Below are 18517 nucleotides of genomic sequence, written 5' to 3'. Positions count from 1 at the left end.
TTGTCTAACCTGGGAACAAAGATCATGTCTATGAGGGTGCACCCTAATGGAAGCCCACAAAAATTTGGGAATACATAATCCCCAGACAAAGGAATTCTCTCTCTCTTATTTCTCTTGCTTGGTTCCTGCTTCCTTGCACTCTCCCATGCTCCCTCGATATCCAGGTGGCTCTAGAATCTGTATGGCCTATGGCCATGCACACCCCACACACAATGGACTGCTGCTGGGAACACAAGCTAAGTTAGCTGCACTGGTCTGTGCTTCAATATGGAATGGAAGCTCTGGGCAGGGGCTTTGATCTTAGTCCTGATGAAGACAACATGGGACTTTTTCCATGGTGAGACGGAGGGAGATGGGACCTTGGAAACCCAGGGGTTTAATTCCACAGAAATACAGCTTTGCACGATACTTCATTCTCCTGCAGGGGCCTCAGGAAATTCTTGTTCCTGTGGCATCCCAAGAGCTCCACTTCCACCAGCAACAGGTGGGGACATGGAGAACACCCCACTGATACAGAATGACCAACAGCAAATTTAAGAGAGAAGTAACCTATGTGAGGGGCAGAGAGCTGGGATAGAGAGTCAGGCAAAAATGGTAGTAGTTCTTGGTTGGGCACTGGTTTCGGTAGGTGTCATTAGCATATAAAAATAACATAAAGAAAAGAGGCCGTGCATAGACTAATGATGAGAGTGTGCCATGAATCAAGAAAAGTAATTAATTTCATTCTGTGCGTTTGAAATTTATTTTAATACTGAAGGAGTTCAGAACAGGCCCCTCAAGATATGCTACTTGGGCACATAGATTATTTTAATATGAAGGCAATAGAGACCCTGGGGGCCCAAGAGAAACTTTTACTTCTTTGTTAAAGAATCTAAATTAGGGGCCTTGCCCATGATAAGAGTTATTATCAGAAATAACTTTTTATGACCTATCTCTATGGCAGGGCAAACCTCTAACTACTGAACATCTGCTCTTCTTACTGTCCTGTAAATGACCTTTCTCCCCTCTGAAGCCCCAGGAACCTGACCTCATTCCATGGCTCAGAATGCCATATATGCCTCATATTACTTTTCTGTATATTGGGGTCTCTGACTCTCTTGGGTGTGGAGGGTTCCTATACATATGTATGTAATTAAATTTAATTAGTTTCTATTGTTAATCTGTCTATTGTTGAATTATTAGGCCAGCCAAAAGAATCTAGAAGGGTAGATAAAATTTTCTTACTCCTCTCCCAGCTAGTGTGGCTTAGTTGGTTGAGCGACTTCCCATGCACCAGGAGGTTGCCGGTTTGATTCCCAGTCAGGGTACATGCCCAGGTTGCAGGCTCAAACTCCAGTAGAGGGTGTGCAAGAGGTAGCCAATCGACTTTTTGATCTCTCTCTCTTCCTCTTCTTCCCTTTCTCTTAAATCAATAAAAACATATTTTTTAAATTTTTCTTACCCTCACAATTTGTTTAAAGTGTAAAAAAAAATTTTTTTTTTTCTTAATCCCATTACCCAAATGCAGCAAGCAATTCCTTTTAACAGTCTCACTTAATGACCTGGGACATGCTTTTATAGCTTTCCAATGAAGTGTGAAGTGTTCCATTCTTGTTAACTAACTATGGAGCCAACACCATGCCATTTCCCAAGCCTCTAAGGTTAGGAGAATGATTTTGAAAACCTTTTAGGAAAGAAACAAAAAGGTATTAGCTAAGGCTCTTTAAGGACAATTTTAGTTTGTTTTAAAATCTGGTTCCAAGAGTCTCATTTAAATTCTAGAAAAAACAAATAAGAGGATTGCAAAGTAAATGTTTAAGTGTCAGCGCTTTAGGCTACATTTATATTGTAATACACTTGGCACTATTATTCTGTGTGGTTTATTAAAAAATTTTTATAACTTTATGCAGACCTCAGTTTCCACATAAAAACATAGGAAGACATTTGATTTAGAAACAGCAATAAAAAAAAAAGTGCACTTGTAAAGCTAGAATGTATGTACATGTGGACAAAAAGAGGCCGCATGCTAACCTGACTAGCTCAGGGAAGGCCTGAATGGCAACCTTGCAAACTCAGAGACCTAAAGTAACCAGAAAGGATGGTCTGAAATTAAAACTTTATAATTAAAAAGCAGTTTATGAGTTTATGGTGGGTAGTCATACCTAGGCCAGTATCTTCCTTGACAAAGGTCAATCTTTACCTTAACTGAGCCTATTGTCTTTTTGCATCTACAATAACATACTGTTGGAATGTCAAAGTAATTTTCCTTTTCCTGGACCCCTCAAAGCATAGGCACCCCTCTGCGGAGACAACAAGTCCCCTCATTGTTATTCAGTTAATTGTTGACTGTCAACTATGCTGCACCCACTTAAGTAAAAGAAGTATGTGTCTATCATTTTACTTTTTATCCAATCTCAGAAGTTTCCTGGCTTTGCTTTCTCCCACCTCCCTAATCTATCACCAGTGGATTTCATGTAACCCACTTATGTCTCTTCCTTTGATTGTAATGTATAAAACAAGATGTAAAACTGCCATTCTCTGGAGCATTATCTCAATATGTTGAGATTCTGTTTCCCAGCAATTGTCCACAGTTTGGCTCAAATAAACTCACAAAAATTCTTTACAAGTTTGAATGTTTCTTACATTAACATACATTTAAAGCAGCGTCCTCTGAGGTGTCAGACAGGCAAATACACAATGTCTGCCATCTCGCCAGCAGTGACTGGACTTAGGAGTAGAGAGAAAACCCATACTGGAAGTCCCTGCTTAGTGGTTCCAGCTAACTGTGCACTCATGAACCTCTTTCCTCATCTGCTGAATTCAGGGACCAATATTGGCATTCCCTACCTCATGGTTAGTGTGATGACATAATATATGTCCATAGTCAAAGAGTCAGCAGGTCAGGGGGTAGTGACAGGAGATTGCTAGGATGCCTACAGTACCTTTACACTCAGTTGATAGTACTGGAACATGGTTTTACTATCCTATATAATAAAAGGCTAATATGCAAATTGATCAAACAGTGAAACGACCAGTCACTATGATGCGCACTGACCACCAGGGGGCAGACACTCAATGCAGGAGCTGCCCCCTGGTGGTCAGTGCACTCCCACAGGGGAGCGCCGCTCAGCCAGAAGCCCTGAGCTGGGCTCACAGCTGGCTAGCGCAGCAGCAGTGGCAGTGGCAAGAGCCTCTCCCACCTCTGCAGCAGCGCTAAGGATGTCCGAATGCCGGCTTAGGCCTGCTCCCCATCAGTCAGACATCCCCCTAGAGCTCCCAGACTGTGAGAGGGCACAGGCCGGGCTGAGGGACCCCCGGAGTGCAGAATTTTGTGCACCGGGCCTCTAGTTTATAATGATCACGGATTTTAGGGGAATTTTATTTTTGCATATGTGACAGAAATCATGCAGTCATATCTGATGTGTTTGATGTCAAGTCCCTAATCAGAAATGTAACTCCAAGTTTACATGATAAAAAATATATAATCCACTTTGCAGAAACCTGTTTCATGATGATCCAATTTAAATGGTGGTTTCTAGATGAAAATTTTATAGGGACAACTGAGGATTGCCAGTCACTGAAATATTAATTATATACTCACTATAGAGCAGCATGTCTGGGCTTCACTTTACATTGGAAATGGTGAAATGGTGCCTATGAAACAAATGCTTGTCCCCATTACTTCACATTATCATTTCAAAAGCGCTTTATCTTTCTGCTTGATCTCCCTTTGAGCATAGCACTCCCAAAATGTCAGCCCAGAATTTCTCTGCCCTTGAGCTTCTCTGACAGTAAATGAAGGGCCTGTAAATAAATCCTTAAATGTCCTCAGGAAAATGCCATGTGAAGGAATCACATTAGAAACTGAAGAATGCTTCTGAAGTGCAAATGCTTTCCTTGTTATTGAATGTCCTGAAGTGTGACACTGGGCTTTCTGGAGGCCGCAAACCGCTAAGGGAACTCCAGGCTTTCCCAGTTGCTCTCATCTCTTTCAGGGAAGACAAGGAAGGAAGCATCCTAGAAAATCTTTATCTCGTATTTTTTCAAGAGGAGTAGGAGGAAATAAAAAATAGTTAGTTCTGGCAGCTTACTCTGGGTTGGCTGTTTTTGCCAGCAATCTGTAAAATGTGTTTTTCAAGGATAAGAAGTTTGGGCCCCAGGCCAGGGCTCGCGTCTGTCATCTTCAGGAAGGTACACGGTTCCGTTCACCCTCCGCTCCGCTGTGTGCTTGAACCTGAACGCCGCGCCTGCCTGCCGCAGGCCCAGAGCTGCTCAGAGCTGACCCTTTCCTCTTTCCAAACAGAACCTTCCAGGGCCCACCTTTTGGGCGGTGAAACTCTTAAACCGGGATCTGTTCCTAAGGTTGGTTTTCAGCCTTTCATGTTGCCAAAGAGGCTCGGCAAAGGAACTTGAAGTACTCTTGCTTTTTAATACCGGTAAATGTAATTTCCTGAGAGGTCGGAAAAACATACACATGCCCACAGGAACCAAAGGCTGCAAACCACAGAGAGTCCGTCTCTGGTGGAGTCCGTTGTGCACACAGCATGCAAAGCTTCGTTCCCTTGTGTAGCAGTAGCAGGACAGCCCAGCTACTTCACTGAGCCTTCAGGGGATGTCTGCTCAACCACATTTCCTGTTTCCTGTAGACTTGACCACAGCGGTGCTGAAGGTGTCAGAGCTCAAGCAGGGGGTTAAGGCATAAACAAGGAAGAGTATTGGCAACTTGGCAGGGGGCTTGACCCCTTCCTCCTTCCGTTGTTGACAAAAGAATGCCAAGCCTAACAAAGAGTCTTATAAGAGTTTATGTGACCCAAACTGACAATTGCCAGGAAGCAAAATCTCAATGGATTGAGAAAATGCCCTGGAGAATAATGGTTTTGCAGTTTATATTCTACATTAGAATCAAAGGAGGAGAATGTGAGGATGATTACATGAAATTCATGGGTGGTAGATTAGGGAGGCGGGAGAAAGCTAAGTGGGGAAATCTCTAAGACTAGATAAAAAATAAAAGTGAGAGACAAATACTTCTTTTACGTTTGTGGGTGCAGGATAGTTAACAGTTACAGCACATAAAGATGGTCTGTGGGCAACAGCATAATGTTAATGGTGAATGGCAACAGATGTTACTGGTGAAGTTAGACTCGGTCCTTGAGTTTGGCTAAGAGAAAATTCAGAGCCAAGAACTCTGATTATAAGAGAAAATTTATTAGAATGTCACAGAGGTAGAAAGAAGTGAGTCAGATGGACTGTACGGACTGAGGAAACAAGTTACAGAGGCAAAACTTAGGAGAAAGAAGGCAAGCATACATGCCTTGAGGGAAAGAAGAAAGGGGGAAGAACAATTTCAGGCAAGAGAGAGAGAGAGAGACCCGAGGGATAAGAAGGGGGTGGGAAAAGGCACTTGCTCAAGACAGAGAGACAGCCAGCTGGGTCCTTCACCTTAAGGGGTTTTGTCTGCTTTCCAAAGGCTGGGATTTTAAGGGAGGTCTCATAGGAGGATCTCAATGGAATATTCATCAGATTTCCAGGTGTGTCCTTTTAGGGTCATGGTCTCTACTGGTTGGTCAGTGCCAGGATTGGGACTCATTCATCATTACAGCTGGTCCTGATGTCAGCCATGGCATCACTTGGTCTGGTTTTGCTGCTTTTCTGTGCCTGGAACTGAAACACAACTGAAGCCTAAACATCATCTTTAGTTTGACCAAAACTCTATCTCTGTGGTGAACACACCTGAGGCTGTGTTCTTATTTGATTTTTTTTTGTTGTTGTTCTTTTTTTGTTTTGTTTTGTTTTTGTTTTTGTTTTTTAAATATATTTTATTAATTTTTTACAGAGAGGAAAGGAGAGGAATAGAGAGCTAGAAACATCGATTCAGCTGCCTCTGGCACACTCCCTACTGGGGATGTGCCCGCAACCAAGGTACATGCCCTTGACCGGAATCGAACCCGGGACTCTTGAGTCCGCAGGCCGACACTCTATCCACTGAGCCAAACCGGTTAGGGCTTGTGGTTGTTCTTATTTGATTATTTGATGGGAGCCAAAACCTCATTGTCCTGAGGGCTTAATGCTTAAGGGAGTGGTTGTGCAAGGGCTTTTATGCGGGTGCTATGAGGCTGTTCTCCAGCCCCCTTGCTCCTCCTCTGAGGAGCCTACCACATGACTAGCAACTTCCATGGGAGGATCTGGGAGGGGAGGATCCAAACTGCATGATCAGAGATATGAATGGTCAGGGGGTCTAAACTGCATTGACCAGTGAGTGATATACTAGGGAAGGAAAGGTCACTCCGGGGATGAGATCCTCACCCTACAATACTTGTTTCCCCAGTTCGGATCTGGGCAATTGCTCCTATTCTGCTCATGTCTAACTGCTTACTATATCAATAACATGTGGTGCTTGAGGTTGTGCCTTTGAGGGTTCTGGAAAAGGAAATTACTCTGACATTTCAAAGATATGGTATCTTAGATGCACAAAGGCAATAGACAATTTCAAAGTCAATGATTGGCCTTTGTCAAGGAAGCTACAGGCCTAGCAAGTGACTACCTACCATGACCCACTTTTAGTTAGGGATTTTTATGTTCAGACCATCCCATGTGGTTACTTTGGTCTCTGGGCTTGTAAGGCCCACTGGGCTGGCCTCCCCTGAGTTTATCAGGGTTAGCATGTAGCTCCTTTTTTGTCCATACTTCCCTCCTCTCCAGGAAAGCTGTTTCCTCAGGGGTAAAAAAAAAACCAGGGAGTTCCAGCTCCTTCAGGAACTTTACAAAACAATGCGTCATGGAAACATGGACACAGGTAGGATTTTCCTCCTGTTCCCCACCCTGCCTCCCAGCTTCTTACCTCCTTCCCATTCACAGCCAGTGGACAGGCCCAACCTAGGCATTGAAAGAGAGTCAGAGAGGGACAGCCAGGGAGTAAGTCCCTTACTCAGCCAGTTCCCCCATCCCCACTCCTCAGTCTGGGATATGAGTATGTAGGACTGTGGTGCTGGGGGTGAGGTGTGATGGACAGGATAAGAGGAACCACAGAATCAAAAGGGCATAATCTCAATTCTCCTCAAGATTTAGAAAGAAAATATTAAGTGTGGGGTTTTTTTGCCATTGAATAATTTTCTATTTTTCAATTGTAGTTGACATATAACATTATGAAAGGAGTGTTTAGGGGTAAAATAGGCAGGTTTAGGGAGTTTTAGAAATAAAGAGGGTCCATGGGGGAGGATTGCAAAGCTGCGGGGCTGGGAGCTGCCAAAAGGCATACATTCACAGAGAGAGAAAAGAGATGCCACAGATTAAGGGGAGAGGAAGATACCCATTCACAGAGGATAAGGGGAAAGTCACGGCCTAAGAGGAAAGGAAGATCCCATTTACAGAAGACAGGGGAATGCCACAGGGAGTAGAAAAACAAAAGGGAGAAAGAGGAAAACAGATTTTCACAGGGAATAGAGAATTCTACCACAGGAGGGGGAGGAAAAGAGGGGAACCCCATGTGGGGTTTGAGCTCTGAAGCTGCTATAGTGACCAATCAGAGGAGAATATCAGGACACAACTGCAGCCTTTATAAACCTTAGGAAAAAGGGGTTTAGTGGGCTACCCCTTTGGGACCCCCTCCCCACATGGGGAGTCTGTGCTTGTTTCCAATAAATTGCCACCTTTCCATATACCACCTTTTGTCCGTGGGCTTCATTCTTCTAATCCACCTGGACAAGAACCCGGGAAAGAAGCCACCTTTGCATCCTGCCCAGAGGAAAACTATGCATTTCAGTTTGATTTCCGTGTTTCAGTTATATGAGTTTCAGGTGTACACCCCAGTTATTAGACATTATGTAACTTACTAAGTGATCACCCCAATAAATCTCATACCCACCTGACACCATACATAATTATTAGAATATTATTGACTATATTCCCTCTGCTGTACTTTACATCTCCATGACTATTCTGTAACCACCAATCTGTACTTCTTAATCCCTTCACCCTTTTCACCCATCCCCCCAACTCCCTCCCATCTGGCAACCATCACAATGTTCTCTGTATCTATATGAGTCTGTTTCTGTTCTTCTTGTTTGTTTATTTTGTTTTTAGATCAATTGTTGATACATGTGTATTTATTGCCATATTTTTGAACTTTGTTTTTCCTTCTTCTTAAAAAAGACCCTTTAACATTTCATATAACATTGGTTTGGTGGTGATGAACTCTTTTAGCTTTTTCTTGTCTGGGAAGCACTTTATCTGTCCTTTGATTCTAAATGATAGCTTTACTGAGTAATTTTGGTTCGAGGTCCTTGCTTTTCATCACTTTAAATATTTGTTGCCACTCCCTTTGGCTTGCAAAGTTTCTGTTGAGAAATCAGCTGACAGTCTTACTGAAATTGTAGGTAACTAATTGCTTTTCTCTTGCTGCTTTTAAGATTTTCTCTTTATCTTTAACCTCTTTTTTTTTTTAATTATTTTTTCCTTTTACTGTTTTTTTTTAAATATATTTTATTGATTTCCACAGAGAGGAAGGGAGAGGGATAGAGAGCTAGAAACATCGATGAGAGAGAAACATCGACCAGCTGCCTCCTGCACACCCCCACCGGGGATGTGCCCGCAACCAATGCACATGCCCCCGACCGGAATCGAACCTGGGACCCTTCAGTCCACAGACCGACGCTCTATCCACTGAGCCAAACCGGTTTTGGCTATCTTTAACCTCTTGCATTTTACTTATGATGTGTCTTAGTGTGGGCCTCTTGCATTTTACTTATGATGTGTCTTAGTGTGGGCCTCTTTGGGTTTACCTTGTTTGGGACTCTGTGCTTCCTGGCCTTTTATGTCTATTTCCTCCACCAGTTTAGGGACGTTTTCTGTCATTTTTTCAAATAGGTTTTCAATTTTTTGCTCTCTTCTCCCAGAACCTCCATGATCCGAACGTTGGTACACTTGACGTTGTCCTGGAGGATCCATACACTACCTTAATTTTTTTGGATTCTCTTTTCTTTTTGCTCTTCTATTTGGATGTTTTTTGCTTCCTTATAGTCCAAATTGCTGATTTGATTCTTGACTTCATCTATTCTATTATTGATTCCCTGTAAATTATTCTTCATTTCAGTTAGTGTATCCTTCATTTCTGACTGGTTCTTTTTCATGGTGTCCATGTCCTTTTTCATGTTGTTGAAGTTCTAAGTTCCTTGAGCATTCTTATAACCTTTGTTTTTAACTCTGTATCTGCTAGTTTGCTTGCCTCCTGTTCTTTCATTTGGGACCTGTTTCTTCGTCCCTCTGCAATTTGGCTGCTTCCCTAAGTTTGTTTCTTTGTATTAGGTAGAGCTGCTATGTCTCCCGAACTTGGTATAATGGCCTTGTGTAGTAGGTGTCCTGTAGGTAAAGTTGTCACTAGTCACCATGTCACCATGCTGGTGGGACCCTCTCTGGGGACATTTCACCAGGAGGAATCCCATCCACCATAGGTGTTGAACTGATACCAAGCTGCTTTCTTTAAGGGACAAAGGGCTTGGGAGTTGAGACTGGGAAGAGGGAGCCCCATGAGGCAAGGGGGCTATAGGAGAGTGGGTTCCAGCAGCTGCAGGAGGGGAAGGCCCCAAATGGCCAGACCCAGAGAAAGGGGCTCCCATGAGGCCTGACCCTCTAGGACAGCCAAAGTGTGGGCGGTGCACCCATGTGCAAGCTATTGGCTCTGGTAGCCCTGACCAGTCTCCCCTTTTACAAAAAAGAAAAGGAGGGGAAAGGCTAGGAATGCTGGCCTGGTTCCCAGAACTGAGGCTGCTGAGAAAGTGGAAACAGTTGCTCATCCAGCCCTGTGGGCTCCTCAAGCTCAGATCAGTGCCCACCACGTTTTGTCCCTCAGGCTGGGCCCTTAGCTGCCACAGCCATGCCCACCTCACCCCTTCAAGCAGTGGGCTGGGAGTCTAAGTCCTGGCTGAACTTCTAACTGGATTCACCACCATTGACCATGATCCTCAGGACCTAGGAGGACCCTCTCACCTGCTGAGGGTTTAGTGCGGAGGACTCAGCAGTCCTAGCCCTGACAGCTTGTTATTGCAAAGGGGACCTGGCCCTAATGGGTCTGCCTAGGGCCAGACAGTAGTGGTTGGGTTCTTGACTTTGTGCAGGAAAAATTTCACAACACAAGTCCAGGTGAATTTTAGAGGACGTTTATTAAAGCTGGGGACAGTGAGACCAGGATGGGCTGGGGAAATGAGCTTAGGCTGGTCTGCTTTGCTTCACTAAGAAGTCAGAGAACAGCGGGCCTTGAGGACAGGTTTAGGGGGTTTACCTGACGAACTGCCACTGCCCATTGCTGCCCTGGTTGCCAGCCTTGTGGGGTCTCTAGAGTTTAGGAGATGCATGCTTGTGGGGAAAGAAGTGGGGAGAAGGCTCCTGGGACCTTCATTTTAAAGGCTGGATATTTAGCGGAGGTCTTAGGGAGGATGGCAATACAATGATCAGTTTTATGCTAATATACCAAAGTAAGGTTTATTCTCTTAACTTCATCTGTCCTTGGGTGTGGTTGGCAAATGGCACTAATTGGATCTCTGCTGTCTCCCTGAGTAGGGTGACTTAATCTATTTACCCTCTGGTTGGGGAAAAGTGCAAACCATTTACTCTTAAGTGTTCTTGGTTTGGGGAAGATATGATTTACTAGGTGGCTGCAAACTGCTTGGCATCTAGGTTTTCTAGATGGCTGTAAATTGCTGTTTAACCATCTCTCTCAGTTTTCCTATTCCTACTTTACTAACCTGCCTCAAGCTGTGTTCTCCACCCCCCACCACCCCCACCCCCGCCAGGCCAAGGGTCATCACAAGCCTCAGGGCTGTCCCCTCAGACCCTCTTTGGGGCCAGAGTGTAAGCACAGAGTGAATGCCTCCTGGGATGCCTGCACTTCAGTCCTTAGGTTTGTCCCTTGAGGGGACCTTGCTTCCTTCAAGGTTCCTACCCCCACCAGTCCCACCACCAACAGGTACTTAGGAAGGACTCACTGCCTGGGTAGTAATGAGCTGTCAGAGCCCACGCTTTGGGAGCCAACAAATCCAGGTTCCAGTGGGAGCTGCAGAGCTGAGATGAATGCCTCTGCCTCTCTCAGGCTCAGCTTTCTGGGATATAACATGTGGCTAATACTTCACAGACCCGATGGGTGGGTTAAACCAAGTAACATATGGCAAGCCGTAGGGGGCCCAATAAATGAGAGTTCTTTTTTTTTCCAAGCAGCTGCCCTCTGGAGAGAGGGTGAGAAACCGGTTAAGCCTGTAGGGCCAGGGACCTTATTGGTTCTACGTTCACTATGGAGAACGGATGGCACATCTGCTGGGCTAGCACTTAACTTGGGCAAAGGCGATAGTGCGGCTGTTGCTCGGATGGGGGTGCGGCATGCAGCAGGGCTCTGTTGAAACACAGTGTGCATGTGCCCCGCCCTGTGGGAGGGCCGCCAAACCCAGTTCTTGTGCCATCTGCTCTCCGTAGCCCTCTCCCTCCTGTGGCCTCTGCTTCTCACCTGCCGGCCACAGCGGAGGAAGGGGAAGGACAGGTCTTAGAATAATGTTTCTGGAACAGAGTGGAGGGTTTTCAATACTTGTGGCCTGTGCCTGTGAGCAGGGCGAGCGGGAATTTTAACCCCTGATGACCCTAAATCTTAACAAGCCTCATGGTGATTCCTTCTGGTGGGATCCCAATCCCCTCATTTCAGTTGCTGTAAAAATGATGGAGGCAGGCACGAAAGGAGTGCTTGGCCCCATTTGGCAGTCGAAGGTTGAGCAGCTTGCCCAAGGTCATACAGCTTATTATTAAAAGGGTAACCCGACAACCGAGCGGTCTGGGCTGCCTGTTATTACTCCAGCCAATTAAGCAGAGACAGGGTTGAATCATATATGAGCCTTTATTCCAATACTGCCGGCAGTGTGGGAGAGCAGCAGGTCATCCACAAAAATCTGCTCTGCCCCTCCCCATAAGCCAGCGGCTCATATTGGGTAGAAGGACAAAGGATATGTGGGAAATTAAGAATTCCAGGCATAGGAAAGTAGGCAAGGTATAATGGTTACAGGTTACAGGCAATGTGGGCTGGGGGTTGCAAAGGGCGGACACCTCCATGACTAGATTGTTTTTCTTTCCATGAGGGAAGGCAGTTCTCGGGGAAAGGAGGATGGACTGCATTCCAATGTTAGCTCCCATGTCCCGGGGCATACAACTCTCAGCCAGGTTAGAATGTGCTGTCTCTACTCAGAACAAGCACAGTTAACAGAGCATGATTAATGTTTCTTATCAGTGTAGCTAGTCCCCAAATTCTATTTCTGCCCCTAACAAAAGGACTGCAATTCATTTCCCCAGCATAGGCTTGCTGCTCTCCCCACTATAGGCCAGGAAGGAGGGAGTGTCATTGTTCAGCCTCACGGATTGAGCTTTGATAAGACACATGCCCATGCACACGTGTAGGCACACATGTACACACACAGGCACATGCTCTGTTTCTTTTCTGGGTTCAGCTTCCTGTCACTATGGGTAGGACAGGGACATGGAGAGTACCCCCCCCCCCCATACTACAGACTCTACTTTGGGGAAACAGTATGCAAGGGCTGTGAGGGTGGTGGCCTCTCTGGAGTCTGAGACCCCCCGTTAGTCTTGCCCCAGGCAATTCAGGCTGTCCCCACAGAGCAGGGGGTCTCTCTCAGTCCCTGCTTTGTTAGGTTCCGGAGCAACGAAGCAACAGGAAGCACCTCTGATTTGTACTCTGTTTCAGGCTGGTGCATCCTTGGGCCTGAGCCACACATCCATTATAGACCAAAAGGCACCACCAGGCAGCCATTGCCAGAACCAGGTTAGATGGTGGCATACAGGACAGGTGAGGGGTCCTTCTGCAGGACCACAGTGGCCACTTCAGACCCACCTGAAAACTCCTTTGATCACCCAAATGTTCAGAGGCGACACCCTCCTCCTTAGTGTGGTGCGATCCAGAGGTGACCGCCTCACTGGGGTGCAGTCTGGAGGCTGCTGAGCGGGTGCTGAGGAGGTCAGGGCCGAGCTGGGAGGCCTAAGAACAAAGTCATCAGAGCCCCATAGTTTAGAATCAGATCCAAATTCCCTCTCTTAGCAGCTGGAAAGGCGCTGGGTGCCACTGTCCTCACCTGGAAACTGACGATAATGAAAGTCTTGCCCCACGGACTGTGATGCAATTTAAATGAGATAACGCACAGAAATCGCCGCATGCATGTTCATTACCACTCAACGGTCAGGGAAGTGAACTGTTTTCTCTGCTGTGAATAGCCTTGTTTCACAGCATGCAAATAGTTCTCAGGGCTGCCTGTCGCTCTTCACGTGTTACAGGTTTCACTTTTTATTTTATGTCCTGTTTCCCAGTTAGAATATCATTTCCGCAAAGGCAGAGATCTGTAACTATTTTGGTCTTTGATGTATCCTCAGTGCCATGAGGACGATCTGGTGCATAATGAAGGCTTGGGGGCCCTTGCATATCAAAAAGCTACCCTGCCTGCTGTTTGTATAAAGACCACAATAAAAGGAGGCAAGGAGGAGGCCTGGGCTGGACACATGGAGTGGGCCCTGAGGGGGAAGAGGAGCTGTGATGTAGGTTTCTCAGAGCTGAGCAGCCAGGGAAGCAGGCCACAGCTGACTCACGGTCTCACCAACTCCTAAGGGCACGGGTTTGGAAATGGCACCCTGACCCCACTGCTCAGTGCTTTATTATTTGTTGGACATGTAGTTAGGCAAAAGTTCACCATAGGCTGAGCTGTATCTGTTTCTCATTCCAAGCCTGGCTTTAGCCACTTCAGGATCTCCTTTTAGCTGCTTGTTCAGGTTCTTAAAGGCTGATCAGAAGGGGTCTCCAAAGGAAAGGACACGCGGAGGGAGCCTCACTTCTACCCAGACTTGGTCTAGGAGGTGCTAGCTGTCAGCTCATTCCCTTGTCATAAATAGTCTGCCCTGAGAACCCCATGGACTTATGAGGTGAACAGACTGATTTTATGTTTGAAGATGCCCTTGCAGCCCGGTTGGCCAGGCTGAGACCTGGGAGAAGAGCTGAGGGAAGACGCTGAGAATAGGGAGTGGGATCTGCCTGAGGATCCCAGGGTTGGGGAAAGGAAGGGAACGGTAGGGGTCCCACTCAGACTCTGGGTGGGAAGATACTTTGGGGGAGGATGAGCCAGAGGCTTTGCAGAGCCCAGTGGGCCAGGCCTCCCGGGGACACCTTCTGAGGAGGGTTCTCCAAGCTGGTGAGCCCAGGGTGCCTGCACTGGAGGACCCGCGTCTCATCATGGCCTTGATTTACATTGTCTTGAATGCTGTCAGGATTGGCCTCTCCCTGTGTTCACTTAGCCCTATGCATTTCCTCTTCTGTAAAAGCCCCCCCCCCCCCCCCCGTTTTTCTATTGAACTGTCTGTTTCCTACCCCCTCCACCCTGCCAGGAGAGCCAGACTCTTGATATAGTCTTGATTCTAACCCTTTGCCACTTGTGTGTTACATAGATCTCTTCTTGGTTTGCGGCTAATCTTTTGAGTTTCTTTAAAGTACCTGTGATGAACTCAGGTACTCAGATTCTCAAATTTAATGTAGTTGAAATGATTACCTACTTTTATGTTATGGTTTGTGATTGTATGTCTTTGTTAAGACATTCTCCCCTACCCCAAGATATTCACTTCTGTTTTCTTCTGGTAAGCTGTTGCACCCACAGGATACCGCCACTGTTTAGGGACCTGCGCCCCAAGGGCAGACTCCGAGCACATCGTGCCACCAGGGAGACCACCATGTAAGGGCCCTGCACAACTTCAGTGGTGTCATTGCCATCAACCCACACCACGGTGGGCACCAGGCTCCAGCCATGGCTCCTGTGCCACCCTGCCCCTGCTCCAGGCCAGCACAGAAGGTGCCCATGGAGGTGCCCATGGACGTGGAGACAACACTCCCAGATGGAGTGGGCACTGCGTCCATCTGGGGACTCGAAATACTGGGACCAGCACAGAGCTGTCTGCTCACCACATGTCAGGATCTGCCAGGGACCATCTCACAGCTAATGACAACTCCTCCTGTCAGGGCCACAGAGCAGTGCTTTGTGCTGCTTGGTAGCCCGCATCCTCCAGAGCAGGGCTGCAGGCCAAGCTGGTCAACTCAGGTCACTGCAGACAATGGAGCCACAGTTGGCTTTGGGCAGGCAGTGGAAGTCGGTGCAGAGAATAGCAACAAGGAGCAAACTCCCCGGCAGCGGCCAGGTCCACACCTGCCTCCCGAGGAGGGCAGCGGGGCAGGGCAGGGCGTGTTTCGGCAGAGCAAGCTGGGCCACGTGAATCTTGGGAAGTCTGGCCAGCTCCCAGGCCGGTTTCACAGACACCCACCTGAGCCTGATTTTCCAGTTCTCAGCCTCCCCGAGGCCCTTGATAAATATTCAGTAGCTCTGGCCCCTGGGCCCAGGTCTGGAGACATGCTTGGGCAGTGAAGGGAAGGAAAACTGAGAGGAGGACTTGAAAGGGGCCCTAATCCTCAGCCTTCTCTTTCTGCTTGAAAGGGTCCCCAGGGAACCACCCACCTGCAGGTCTAACCACTTGAGGTCAATGCTTGGGTTCTGGGAGCCCCCAGGGAAGGAGGAGGGGAAGTTGGGCTTCCAGAAGTGACACTGCTAAATATGGTCTCTGATGGGTACTTAAACCACCGGTAACAGCGAGAGTAGCATCAGGGGCATTTGTAAGACACAAGATGCTGAATTAAAATTTGCATCTTCCCTGTCAGAGGAGCCAGCCTCGGTCTCCGACTGTGACCCCCTTGAGCAGTCCACGGGCTTGAGTCTCACTTCTGCTGAGCAGTCACGCTCCACCAGCTGCCCACACGGCTTCCGCCATGTGTCCTCCTCCTGTCCCCGCTCAGCTCTCAGACTTCTCCACACCGTGCGCTCCCCTCTCACCACACACCACAGTGCCAACCATTTTTATTATAAAATTCCCATTTAGCTTACAATATCTGGCAGACACCCCCTATTATAATAAACTTATGTGGAGCCCAATACATATTAGACTTAAATTTGACTAATTATATGTTAGACTAGTGATTTTTCAAACGGTGTGCCACAAGAATTTTTAAAACATGCAATACCTGACTATGTAGTCAGGGGTGCTGACCTCTTTTCCCTTAGATTATCAAATTTAAAAATGATGACAGCCATCCAGTGTGAACTCATCAAAATTATACTTTTTTTGTGAGAGCGGGAAAAATATATCTTTTGGCATGCTGCAGAATTTTAGTAATTAGTTTATGTGTGGCATGGAATGAAAAAGCTTGAAAATCATTGTGTTAGACTTACATAGAACATCCAGGAGGTGAGAAACTATATAATGATCAAAGCGACTGTGAATTTAAGTAACCACATTAAGCGCAATGATATTTTATTTACCAAAGGAGCATCCAGGCACCTTTGGAAAAACAATGTGCAAAGTTGTTGTTTGTTCAGTCTAAAAAAGGTGAAGAGTGTGCATGGGAGCTTGTAGGCCCATCACAAAAGCTCTAGTTTCTGGAAGGGCCTTGGGCCTAAAGAGGCAGGGCATCCCCCGGGCTCCTCCACCAAGAGAATAGGGCTTACAGACCCAGGTCTCCAAGGCACCCAGCAACCTGGATGTGGCCCAGGCTGCCTGCTGCCGAGCAATTCTCATAAAGTCTGGCTTGGATGGAGGAGTGGTTGGAGTTAGAACTTCTTTACCCTTTTTGGGTCATAGACCCCTTGTAGCGAAAGCTCTGGAGGTTCCCCTGAAAAATTCATCCTGCCATTCAGGGGATTCCCAGAATCCGGGAGTCCTTCCATAGGCATCATAGACCCCACATGGCAATCAACTTGATTGGGAGATCTCAATGTTCTTCTAGTTCTAAGAGTCTATGGCTTATGATTTGCTTAGAGCCTGCTGGACTGTGATTCCCTGCTAGAGCCCTTTATTTGGGGGTGAGGGGGATCTGTGTCCCTTCCTTTACCACCAGCATGTGTGGTCAGAGGTGACTGTGAAGAATGTCATGATGCCACCTTGTGCTTCTGTTCTGAAATTGCACATTTTCTGGGGCCGTGCACAAGCCTACCACTTTCCCGCAGCACAGGGCTCTTTACATTGCTGCCCCAGGGCCTTTGCATTGACTGTTTCCACTGCCTAAAGGTCTGGTTTTGAAGAAGCCATGTATGCAAGTGCAGTTTGTACTGTCATATAATGAATCAAGAAAAAAAAAAAACACAAGTTTTTATAAAGATGCTTTTATTCTCGTTTGGCTTCAGACTGAGAAAATATCATATGAGTATGTTAAAGAATTTTTTGAAATTTGAGGAAAGGTTCATGAGGATTATAGAAGGTATATTAGTCATCTCTCCTTATGTTTTGCTGCAATAACAAACAACCTCAACATTTCAGTGGCTAACAGCAACAAGAGTATTTATGCTGAAGTTACCTATTTGCTGTGAGTCAGCTGTGGCTCTGTTCCCTGAAGCCTCTTCATTGCAGGATGGGAGAACTAATGAACTGCCGGGCAGACTCCTTACTTTTACCCCTTTCAAGGGGAAAGTGACTCAGAACGAAGGAACGCCCCACCACTTCCCTTACATGAACAACCTTAAAGGGGAAAGGAAGGTTAAGGGTTGTGGAGTAGAAACTTTCTCCAGCTGCAAGGATGTTAGCTCCACCTTCCCAGAGCAGGACTGAAGCTGTCACTGCCCCAAAGCAGGAATGGGCTGCATCGCAGCTGTCGGGGAGGGACAGGAGGCCTTGATGTAGGCAGTGCAGGGGTCCGAGGGGACCTGAAGGTCTGAGACCCACTGTGGGTTCTTGGTTTTGCACAGGAAATAATTCAAATTAGAACCAGCATAGAGTTTAAAGTGAAAGGAGTTTATTAGTGAAGCAGTAGGACAGAGAGGGGCTACTCCACAGACAGAGAAGCACCTCCCTAGCGGGCTTTCCTTCTTTTATTGAGGCTCATTTAATCGAGGGGCAGGGCATTCAGTAAGGGGCAGGGTTTTCTGGGAAAGGGGTGAAGAGTTCTCAGAAGCACCGTGGACCATTTTGTGTCCTTTCCATTTCCTTTCTGTTCCCGTTCCTGGCCACCCAGGATGTGTGGTTTAGCAAGCTCATGTACTACAATGAGCCTATGAAGAGGCTAGGGGTTACTGTAAGGTGAACTTAGTCACCATGTTGGATCGAGCTAGTCTTCTGCCGATTCTAAGCCGTAGATCTGTTGGGGGTTGGTCTTACTATGTCTTTGATAGTCCTTATAGCCCTTATCGGTTTCAGCCATTTCGTCACGTACCCTACCTTAGCCTGGGCACTGGCGCCCCCCAACAAACATATACCTGGACCCAAGATTGCACCCCTCCAAACCTTTCTACTCCAACTGCCAAATAGGGAGTGGGAGAGTTTCTGGGTGCACGATAGGGCTCAGGCAAAGGCCAAGAGGAAGAAGGGAAGAATCAGACAGAGGGAGGGGGAGTGGCAGATGTGTGGTGTGACAGCTCACTCAGAGACCCCAAGCTTCTTCAGCTCAGAGCACGCCAGGCCAGCACAGCCAGCCCCAGCTGCTTGC

The sequence above is a fragment of the Cnephaeus nilssonii genome (assembly GCF_951640355.1).
Source record: "Cnephaeus nilssonii genome assembly, chromosome: 12".
Lineage (NCBI taxonomy): Eukaryota > Metazoa > Chordata > Mammalia > Chiroptera > Vespertilionidae > Cnephaeus > Cnephaeus nilssonii.
This window is presented reverse-complemented; position numbering follows the sequence as displayed.